The sequence below is a fragment of the Pristiophorus japonicus genome, unplaced genomic scaffold (genome assembly GCF_044704955.1).
Source record: "Pristiophorus japonicus isolate sPriJap1 unplaced genomic scaffold, sPriJap1.hap1 HAP1_SCAFFOLD_163, whole genome shotgun sequence".
NCBI classification, from domain to species: Eukaryota; Metazoa; Chordata; class Chondrichthyes; family Pristiophoridae; genus Pristiophorus; species Pristiophorus japonicus.
The window spans coordinates 1,157,408-1,163,883 of record NW_027251310.1 but is presented as its reverse complement, the minus strand read 5'-3'; the positions used below and the strand labels follow the sequence as shown (position 1 = coordinate 1,163,883).

At 47.9% G+C, this 6,476-nt stretch overlaps 1 non-coding gene across 1 annotated transcript; it reads right to left on the bottom strand.

The window, feature by feature from the left end:
• Nucleotides 1–6,088: 6,088 nt before the first annotated feature.
• On the bottom strand, nucleotides 6,089–6,160 carry trnaw-cca (transfer RNA tryptophan (anticodon CCA)). Its single transcript has one exon. It is a non-coding gene; the product is annotated as a tRNA-Trp (tRNA).
• Between the last annotated feature and the right edge of the window lie 316 nt (nucleotides 6,161–6,476).

Genomic DNA, 6,476 nt, shown 5'->3' with positions numbered 1-6,476 from the left:
GTTATTCATGGTGATTACAGCAATTAGTAATCGTCTCACAGACCTCAATTATTTTTATTTGACGAATTGATCGAGTATCGTTACCAGGTTAGTGCGCCGGATCTTAACCCCTCGACCACCAGGGAACAGCTACGATGCATGTAGATATATTTATATATATTTATATATGACCGTGAATATCAACGGCGAGCTGCCTAGGCTTCATGGTGCAACGGTAGCACGTCTAAATTTAAGTGAGAGAAATTATTTTCTACAGTGAAACCCATTTCATCGTTTGTTCCCTTTTAAACACTAGAAACTTAGACGAGGAATAAATAGACAAATCAAAGCACAACGTTATAGACAAGAGGAAGAGAGAAGGGGAAATACTGTCCCCACCCAGAACTAATGCAGAAACTCCTCTGCTGCGCTCGGGGTGGTCACCCACAGCCTGGATACACTACCATCCCAACAGCTCATTGACTGTCGGAGTGGGACCGTGCGGCACTTCAGAAGACAGGTCAAAAAAGCAAAGTCACTGATTCGGTCTCATGTGCTCCGGCTACAAAGAATAGATACACACAATAACATGCTTTTATAATGGTTACACATTATCGCCATTCTTGTCAAGCAGTTGTTTCGTTGGTCCAGGGGTATGATTCTCACTTCAGGGTTGTTAATGGAAATTTGCGAGAGATTCCACGTTTAAATACCGAATGAGCCATTTCAATTTGCATAGAACTTATGCAAACAAGTGTTTTGTATGTAAACCTGTAAATACCTTGTTTAACCACCAGAGGGCTCATCCCCTGGAGTCCCAAGAGATCCCACAATCCCTTGGGAGCACTTGTACTGAAGGAGGCCTCACAGGCTGGAGAAGCACTCTGGAGACCTGTAATAAAATACTAAGGTCACAAATTACTTTGAGCTCACAGTATCTGGTCAGACTCTTTAGTCATGCACTACAACTGGTGATGAGATACAGATGACGAACCCCACCGCAATGATGCAGAGACCAATGGGCATCCTGGAGAAATTTTCGGAGGGAGATGATTGGGAAACCTTAGTGGAGCGACTCGACCAAAACTTCGTGGCCAGCGAGCTGGAAGGAGAAGCGAATGCTGCCAAAGGAAGGGCGATTCACCTCACTGTTTGCGGGGCACCATTTATGGCCTCATACAAAAGCTGCTTGCTCCAGCGAAATGCACAGAGAAATCGTATGTTGATTTGTGCACACTGTTCCGGGAGCATCTTAACCTAAAGGAAAGCGTTCTGATGGCGAGGTTCCGGTTCTACATGTGCAAAAGGTCTGAAGGCCAGGAAGTGGCGAGCTATCTCATCGAGCAAAGACACCTTGCAGGCATTTGGAATTTGTAGGACAATTGGAGCACATGCTCAGGGACTTCTTTGTACTTGGCATTGGCCATGAAGTAATACTTCGTAAACTAATTTTGACAGTCGAGACCCCAACCTTGAGTAAAGCCATAGCGATAGCCCAAGCGTTTATCGCCACCAGTGACAATACCAATCAAATCTCTCAGCGCACGAGTGCTGTACAAGTACTGTGAACAAAGTAATGTTGTTTTCAAATCGTTACGTACAGGGCAGGCCTCACATGCCTGCAGCTGTACGTCTGCAGATGTCTCAGAGTCCACCATCAAGGGTGATGAATGCTACGCCATTAACACCTTGTTGCCGCTGCGAGGGTGATCATCGTTTCCATTCATGCCGCTTCAAAGGATACGTTTGCACGGGCTGTGGAACAATGGGACACCTGCAACGAATGTGCAGGCAAGCTGCAAACTCTGCTAATCCTGCAAACCACTATGTTGCAGAGGAGGGCAGATCCACGGCAGATCACAACGAACCAGAGCATCAGACCGAGGAGGTAGAGGTATATGGAGTGCATACATTTACCACAAAGTGCCCCCGATAATGTTGAAGGTTGAATTAAATGGACTCCCAGTGTCAATGGAGTAAGACATGGACGTGAGCCAGTCCATTATGAGCAGAAAGACTTGATAAATTGTGGTGCAGCAAGGCCTCAAGTCCAGTCCTGACTCCCATTCGAACTAAACTGAGAACTTACACAAATGAACTGATTCCCGTAATCGGCAGTGCTACTGTAAAGGTCTCCTACGATGGAGCGATACACAAGTTACCACTCTGGGTGGTACCGGGCGATGGCCCCACGCTGCTCGGCAGGAGCTGGCTGGGAATATACGCTGGAACTGGAACGACATCCGGGTGCTCTCGCCCGTCGACAACATTTCGTCTGCCCAGGTCTTAAACAAATTCCCCTCGTTGTTCGAACCAGGCATCATGAAGTTCCAAGGAGCAAAAGTGCTGATCCACCTAATTACCGGGGCAGTACCGTACACGATGAGAGAGAGGGTGGAGATCGAGCTGGACAGGCTGCAACGAGAGGGCATCATTTTGCTGATCGAATTCAACGAGCGGACCAGTCCGATTTTTCCAGTCCTCAAGGGAGAGGGCATCGTCAGATTCTGTGGTTATTACAAAGTAACTATCAAATGTTTCTCCCTTCAGGATCAATACCCACTACAAAAGGCAGACAACCTTTTTGCGACGCTGGCGGAGGAAAGACGTTCGCGAAGCTGGAATTGACCTCAGCCTACATGACGCAGGAGCTGGAGGAATCATCGAAGGGCCTCACCTGCATCAACACGCACAAAGATCACTTCATTCACAACAGATGCCCATTTGGGATTCGATCAGCTGCGGCAATATTCCAGAGAAACATGGAAAGCTTACTGAATTTGGTCCCACGCACCGCGGTCTTCCAGGACAACATCTTGGTTACAGGTCGGGACACAGATGAGCATCTGCAGAACCTGGAGGAGGTTCTTAGTCGGCTTAATCGCGTGGGGCAAAGGTTAAAATGCTCGAAGTGCATTGTCCTGGCGCCTGAAGTGGAGTTCCTGGGGAGAAGAATTGCGGCGGACGGCATCAGGCCCACCGATTCGTAGATGGAGGCAATCGACAACGCACCAAGGCCACAGAACGTGACAGAGCTGCGGTCGTTTCGAGGACTCCTGAAGTACTTTCGTATCTTCTTACCAGGTCTCAGAACACTGTTCGAACCACTGCACGCTTTACTGCATAAAGAAAACGAATGGGTATGGGGAAAAAGCCAAGAAAATGCCGTTGTAAAAGCTAGAAAACTGTTATACTCAACCAAATTGCTTGTGCTGTATGATGCATGTAAGCGTTTGGTGCTAGCATGTGATGCGTCGTCATACGATGTTGAGTGTGTATTGCATCAAGCTCATGAATCTGGGAAATTGCAACTGGTTATTTGTACATCCAGGAGTCTGTCTAAGGCTGAGAGGGCCTACAGCATGATCAAAAAAGAAGTGTTATCATGTGTTTATGGAGTAAAAAAAATGCACCAATATCTGTTTGGGCTCAAATTTGAATTGGAAACTGACCATAAGCCACTTTTATCCCTCTTTTCTGAAAGTAAGGGGATAAATACAGATGCATCGGCCCGCATCCAGAGATGGGCACCCACATTGTCCGCATGCAACTACGCCATCCGCCACAGACCAGGCACAGAAAACTGTGCCGCTGCTCTCAGTAGGCTGCCATTGCCCACCACAGGTGTGGAGATGGCACAGCCCCCAGATTTAGTTATGGTAATAGAAGCATTCGAGAGTGAGCAATCACCTGTTACCGCCCGACAGATTAGAACTTAGATGAGCCCAGATCCCTCATTGTCCTTAGTAAAAAACTGTGTGCTCCACGGGAGTTGGTCTCGTGTTCCGTTAGAGATGCAGGAAGAAATAAAGCCGTACCAGCGGCGCAGAGATAAAATGTCCATACAGGCAGACTGTATCAAGTAGTGGTGCCAAAAAAGGGCAGGGACACTTTCATTAGTGATCTCCACAGTACCCACCCAGGCATTGTAATGACGAAAGCGATAGCCAGATCCCACGTGTGGTGGCCCGGTATCGATGCGGACTTAGAGTCCTGCGTTCACAGACGTAATACATGCTCGCAGTTAAGCAATGTACCCAGGGAGGCGCTGCTAAGTTTTTGGTCTTGGCCCTCCAAACCGTGGTCTCGGGCACACGTCGACTATGCAGGCCCGTTCTTGGGTAAAATGTTCCTTGTGGTTGTAGATGCGTACTCCAAGTGGATTGAATGTGAGATGATGTCCGCTGTCATCATTGAAAGCTTGCGGATCATGTTTGCCATGCACGGCCTGCCTAACGTTCTTGTCAGTGACAATGGGCTGCGCTTCACCAGTGCTGAGTTCAAAGAGTTCATGACACGCAATGGGATCAAACATTTCACATCTGCCCCGTTTAAACCAACATCCAATGGTCAGACAGAGAGAACAGTGCAGCAATCAAGCAGAGCTTGAAGAGGGTATCTGAGGGCTCACTGCAGTGTCACCTATCCCGAGTCCTGCTCAGTTACCGCATAAGATCCCACTCGCTCACCGGGGTTCCCTCCGCGGAACTGCTCATGAAAAGGGCACTTAAGACAAGGCTCTCGTTAGACCACCCTGATCTACACAAACAGGTAGAGAGCAGGCGGCTTCAAGAGAATACATATCATGATCAAGCAAATGTGTCACGCGAAATCGAGATTAATTATCCTGTATTTATGTTGAACTATAGACAAGGTCCCAAGTTGCTTCCCAGCACTGTCGTGGCCAAAGAGGGGAGTAGGGTGTTCCTGATCAAACTTTCATATGGACTCACCTGCAGGAAACACTGGGACCAATCCAAACTCAGATTCACGGACTATCCAGAACAACCCACAATAGACTCTACCTTTTTCGCTCCTCCAACACACACACAAGTGGCAATCAACCCAGCGGTTGACCACGAAGCAGAACCCATCACCCGCAGTAGCCCAGCAGGACTCACCACGCCCAGCAGGCCAGTGAGGGCCCAACAAATGACTCACCAAAACCAGCATTTGCACCGAGAAGTTCAACCAGGGAAAGGAAGGCCACAGATTGACTCAAATTGTAAATAGTTACACTGCTGACTTTGGGGAGGCTGGGGTGAGCGGTGCCGGGGGAGTGTTGTTACATATATAAACCTGTAAATACCTTGTTTAACCATCAGAGGGCTCATCCACTGGAGTCCCAAGGGATCCCACAATCCCTTGGGAGCACCTGTGCACCAGGAGGCCTCACAGGTTGGAGAGGCACACTGGAGACTTGTGATAAAGGACGACGGTCACACCTTACTTTCAGTTTGCAGTTTCTGGTCAGATTCTTTATTCAAGACATAACACTCTGTATTTAGGAGACTGGTTTAAAATGTTTATTGCTCATGTGACAAGGAATCTGGGGCGGCTTTTGTTCAATTTATTTCACAGCAAAAATAGTCTCAAAAATCACGTTCCGCCCGGGATCCTTTCGCGTGTGAAGCGAACGTGATAACAATGACGCCACGGAAACACTGCGGTTCAAATGATGTTAGGAACATAACCAGATGTGTAAACTTGCTGTTGAGGAACTGCGAGGATCTTCTTGAATAGTGGACCAGGCTTGAGGGGCCGAATGGCCTACTCCGGCCCCTAATCCTTCCATGCTTATGATCTTATGACCTTTCACAGGAGAACTTACTCGCCCCTGAGCATGCATGAGGAGAAAGCTGCAGAAAACATTCCTGCCCAGTGAGCTTTCACTTGTGAGGCAAACATGTGAACCGCGACACTGCGGAAACATCTCCACTTTCAGCAGCAGGTCAGACGGAAATGTGAAGCGAGCAGGTGAACTGCTGAATCCCAGTTTTTAGGAGTGAGTTGTGGTGTCAAACAATGAGTTTCACTTAATGATAAAAAGTAAGAAATGTCAGATTCAAATCCACACCTCCAGAGGAAACTGCAAACGGAACACAGCACCTGAGACCGCTCGGACATCCTGACGATGCAATGCTGGGTGTGGCCACCTGCAGGTTGATTTTGAACTGTTGTGTCCTGTCACATGAAATAAATGAGGGCACCAGGCGTATCTCTGCCTGACACCGGGGAAACAGTGAGACAGACTTTGGAGCAAGGGTCTGGTTATTGCCAAACAGCAAAGAAAATATTAATTCTGGAAGAACAATTTCCAAAAATACAGTGACCCCGACATGATTTGAACACGCAACCTTCTGATCTGGAGTCAGACGCGCTACCATTGCGCCACGAGGTCTACACAGAAAGTGTGGGATGTTCATCGATATGAAGGTTTCACAATATAAGTGGCTTTAAAATCCCTGCCCATTCCCACCAGGTGTCAGAAGCAGCGCTCACCTGCCAGTCACTGTATGTTTTTTTCTGAAACATTTGTGTTGCTTTCACGGGAAAGCATCATTAATTAACCCCTCACCTTCTTATGCACAATGAAAGAAATGCTAACTGAGGGACAGTCGATACTTCAATCATTTGTCCTGTGCTTTGGGGAGCGGGCAGGGAAGTGGACCCGAGTCCATGATCGGATCGGACATGATCGTATTAAATGGCGGAGC